At 42.1% G+C, this 4948-nt stretch overlaps 1 long non-coding RNA gene across 1 annotated transcript; it reads right to left on the bottom strand.

The window, feature by feature from the left end:
* Nucleotides 1–1339: 1339 nt before the first annotated feature.
* LOC132251931 (uncharacterized) lies at nt 1340–4727 on the bottom strand. The gene is made up of 3 exons (XR_009463674.1): nt 4515–4727; nt 2211–2244; nt 1340–1545 (listed from the first exon to the last, which is right to left on the bottom strand). It is a non-coding gene; the product is annotated as an uncharacterized LOC132251931 (long non-coding RNA).
* Between the last annotated feature and the right edge of the window lie 221 nt (nt 4728–4948).

Below are 4948 nucleotides of genomic sequence, written 5' to 3'. Positions count from 1 at the left end.
AAGCAGAATACCTGAGAATTTAAATTCTGGATTTAAGTGACTGTTTTTTTGTGGGTCCAGCCTTTTGTGTTAATTCCTCACTTTTCCTTACATGGGTGAACACATCAATACAACACTGATAGCAGTTATGAAAATATATTCACTAGATAGAAAGGTTACACAGCAAATTAGTGAGTTCTTATAGCAGAAGACTGACAGCCTTCCTTCATTCAGTATATAACCTACTTAAAAGTGGCATTTTGCACAGTCCTGTAAATGGTTTCTTACGCATGGCCACTTGACCTGGTTTATGAGTCAGAACACTACTGAATAAAGCATTAGTTTCATTATCTTCTCTAGAAATGGGTTTCACAAGTGTCATTGCAGGAGGGTGAATGCGTCTCCCTGGCCTCACTCAGAGCTTGCCTGTGACCCTCAGGTAAGTACCCCGCTGCTCACCAGTCAGCCATTGGCCCGCAGTCCCTTGGGCTTACACGTTCCTATTCTGCTCATCATCTACCGTGTATTCTTCTCTTTCTCCAAGTGCCCAGAGGGCAAGGTTTTGTCCCTTGCTACCTGCCTTTTAAGTGTGGCGGCCACTTTTATTTCCCTTATCTCCACCCGGTGTGCCAATCCTCCTCAGCTGGGCTCGGTCGGCTGCCAACCTTGTCCTTTTCGTGACCCCATCCCTTTTGGCTACCCGCATCCTATGACTTCTGCCCAAGTAACAGGGTTTCTATCTTAACACCCTGTTGCAGTCATCCATCTCCTAACCAAAAGCTCTAGGAAAGAGGATCTCTGTCCCTGAATTTCAATTTAATATTAGACTAATCACATAGCCCTGCTGTAGCTAGAAAACCTATCCCAATCCTTCTAAATGGAGAATGTACCCCAATACTCACACTTAATGAATACTATAACCTCAACCAGGCTATGTTCCAGGAGCTGAAAGTTGGAAAACATTTTGTTCAATTATCCAAAGTTCTTTTAAATACCTCCTCTTCTCAATTTAGAGGTTGGATAGACATCTTTATTATTTTTAATCTAAATAGGTATAGGGTTTCAAAAAGGTCCCTACCAATAGCCAGCTAGAAACAAATACAGCTTATACCTGGGCCAATGCTCAATTTTCTCATTTTAGAAAATTACAGTAGAACAAATTCTGCATTTTAGCAGAACCCAGAGATTCTATTATTCCACTAAGCCTCAGCATTTGGCTACCCAATTTTAGCCAAATTCTGCATTTTGGTATAGGACTGTGGACACAAATTGATCCTAAATATCAGGCATATACCATAGTTTTCTACAAAATTTTCTCATGATTATATTTTTTAGATTAGAGAAGTGCACCTACCATTGACCTAGTTATGTGCCAGTGGCTCTGAATGTTTATTATAATGTTTGTCTTGGTTATGCACTGAAAATGTGTATTTCCCCTTCAGTATACAAGTCCTATTTTCAGGAAGAGTTCCCAGTCAATTCAGAGACCCAAATGCTGAGACATGTTTCCCTTGTATTTTTAAAGCTGTTAAACCTTATCTCACTTAACTTGATCTTCTTGTAAATCTGAAAAAAATGAAAAGCAATCAGGAGGAATATTCAAGAGCTGCTAAAGAACTAACACAATATAATTTGAGACAGTTGTTTATACAACAGACATTTTAGCTGAACTACTGCTAATATTTTTAATAGAAAGTTTGATAGAAAGTTTGAGAAGTTAAAAATGCTGGCCTATCAATTTTTTTCATCAGAGGAAATCACAGCTACATCAAATGTTTCCCAGTGAAGAATGTACCCCAAACACTTTTCTATGCTCAGTGGAATAATATAACCTCAGCCAGGCTCTATTACATTCCTTCCAAAAGGTCATAAAATGTTCTTATTGAACTCTCTAAAGCTTTTTATTACTTCCACTTTTTAGGAAGTTTGAGAAATAGTTTGCTATAACAGACATAAAAGAAATTCTTTATCACACTTGAGTTACTTAAGTGCTCTGAGAGTAACTGGGGCATTCCATGGCTGTATGATCACTGCTAGCAGCAATTTTACTATCATAGAACATCATATGCACATTGTTGCTATGAAATATATGAATGGAGATAGAACATTACCTTGGAAAATAAACAAGGAAAACTGAATGGCAATGTGTGTGTTCCACATATTTTAAGAACACATTGTAACTATCACCAACAGTGTATACAAAACCCACCACTGTGAAATGTCAATCTTACCTGGTCCATTTATAGTCTTTTCATGGAGGTTGTACTGCAATGTTACAAGAAATCAAGAGAAAAAGAAAGAGGTGAGAGAATTGGTTCAGATAAAAAAAGAATCATACATTCATTCAAAACTAGAACCAAAAATATTCACAAGCATTTGGATACAGATTTTTCTCATTTCTTTTCCTTTTTTTCTTTAAATTTATTTTATGCATGTCTTGTCCATCATAGTCTTGGCTGGGTGTAGACATACTGAAACAATATTCTCACAGCATCTGTGGTCAAGGCTATGCTAGATGGTACTGGAAATTTCATGCAATTCCAGGCCACTGTGGTTTGGATAAACAGGAATCACCATACAAATTTTGGATGCTTATCCAAAACAGAACTTCTGAGGTTTGCTCATCACTGCAAAACATGTAATAAATAATAATACTGAGAGGCAACCCAGTTGCTCAAAACTTGCAATTATCTTTCAGCTTACCAGGGCTGCACACTTACTTTGTATAGCTATGCACACCTCAGCAGCCTTCATACTGCACAATGCTTAGGTGTTTGTGTGATTTTAAGCCCATGAATAATATCTAAAGCTGAAGGCTGAATCTGAATCAGTAGACTCAAGCCAAAAGAAGTCAGTAATGGGAGAATCTCAGGTGACTCAGCTTGAGAGAGCTAAGATTCAGGGAAGTTCCAGCCTGTATGAGGCCTCTCTACCTTCCCGACTGCCTGAATGTTGCATCTTGCTTGCCATGGCATTAACAGTAATAAATGGTTGAAGTCTTGGTCAGAAGGCATCTACACTGGTGCCTCACCTTGTCACATCACATAATGCAATGCTCCGTTCTTCTCTTGGGGCCTCCAGTGCACTATCTGCAGAAAGTCCTTTCCTTGGGCTCCCACACACAAGAACCTGACAATCATTTCTTAGGGTGGCTGCTCACAATGGAAAACAATAGTCTATGCACAGGGCTTCTGCTCACTAGGAATAACAGTCCATTTTCTGGGCTCTTGCTTGTACTCAGTCCACTATGGGATTTCTGGGCCACAACACAAACAATGCAGCTTTGCCTTCCTTGGATAAGCTCCCTAAGGTCACAGAATCCACTGAGGATTCCCAATTCCCATTTACCGTCTACCACACACTGCACAGGCCACAGACTGGGGAGCCACTTTTGCCACTCATGCCACAAGCAACCTGATATTGTTTGGGTTGCTTGTGGCATGGGTGACCACCTCCACCGCACTTCCTCACCACATGCACAGCCACCCCCTGCTCCCAGCCGCATGCATTGTGTGAGCAGCTCTTCCCTCTGTTGCTGCATGCAATGCAGAAAGTCTGGCTCTGTCCCTTGCCACATGCCCAGTACAAGGACCCTGGCCTTCTCCCCTGCTTTTTGAGCAGCACTGGCTCCTCTGCTATGTGCGCCATGCAGGCAACTCAACATGCCACTGCAACATACAGAAAAGACAGACCATTTCCAACCCACTGCATGGGCAGCCCAAATCCCAGGAGCCCAGCTCCCTCCTCCACTGAATGCATAACGCAGGCACCCCAGTCCCCTCCCACTGTCCCATCTTGCAACCAGGAATAGAGGCAGGCAGACAAAGCCAGCAAGACAGGGGCAGCTTGGAGATGCCAGCCGCTTTTGCATCAAAAGCAATGAGGGGAGTTGCAGTCAGGCAGGAGCCCCTGGGCCACATGTTAGCTCCGAGTTAGGACACCAGTTGGACAGCCCTGGTTTAGCCCATCAGGCCATCCAACTGCTTCTACTGTGAAAGGTCTGTTCCAGAAAAACTGCCAGATGCTAAATTAACCTATAGTAGTCTTCAAATAAAGTAGCCCATACTCCTCTGGACCACTGCTCTCAGCAGTCTTTCCCCAGGACACATCCTGCACAGCTTAGCCCTTGTTGCCCTCTGCACCTGGGAATGTTCCTCCCAATCTACCTCCAGGCTCAGTATCAAGCTCTTTGCTTCCCCAGTTCAGGCTCTTGCTCAGTTCTAGGCCCCTTCTCCAGGCTGCCCTAAGGGCAACTGACCAGCTCAGCCAGCTTCAGAGGTTACAAAGCCCAGAGAGGAGGCAGCGCCTAAGTCTAAACCTGCTCTCTTAAAGGAGCTAAACCTCTTTTTCTTCCCTCACTGTAATGGGGCCCTAGGTCTCCCATTACAATTGCTATAAATATTGAGTGGACTGGTATTTAAAGCAATGCTAAAAATGATGCACATCTGCACTTTGAGAAATATTATCCATTCATGAGAAAAAGACTTATGCAATTATTGAAAAATATTAATGCAATTCCCCTAATGGTAATGTACCTGACTTCTGGTCTGGTTTTGCACTTAAATATAATATCAAATCTGAATTTGTTGCATTGTTTGATACAGCAGTAGTTTTCCAGACAGGTCACATTAATTTGGTGCCTATAGAAAGGAAACAAATCAAGGTCACTGGGATAAGGAAAGAATTAAATGAACAACGAGAAATGGGATGTAATACACAAAAGTGAATTAATTCAAAGTCTTTTACTGTCTCATGCTAGCTTTAGGACCTCAGTCTCTTACTCTCCCCCCATATCCACATTCTGCATGCCACACATCAAGATTTGATTCCTGATCCTTGTCTCTTGTTCCCTGTCTGGCCTTGCTCCCTTACTTCATGGGTTACCACTACTGCATTGTCAGCGTATTCAGCCACAATGAGACAAAATTTCCAGCCACAAGTGTTTAAAAAATATGAGTCAGGCCTTATT

Source organism: Alligator mississippiensis, chromosome 7 (assembly GCF_030867095.1).
Source record: "Alligator mississippiensis isolate rAllMis1 chromosome 7, rAllMis1, whole genome shotgun sequence".
In the NCBI taxonomy this organism is placed as follows: Eukaryota; Metazoa; Chordata; order Crocodylia; family Alligatoridae; genus Alligator; species Alligator mississippiensis.
This window is presented reverse-complemented; position numbering and strand designations above follow the sequence as displayed.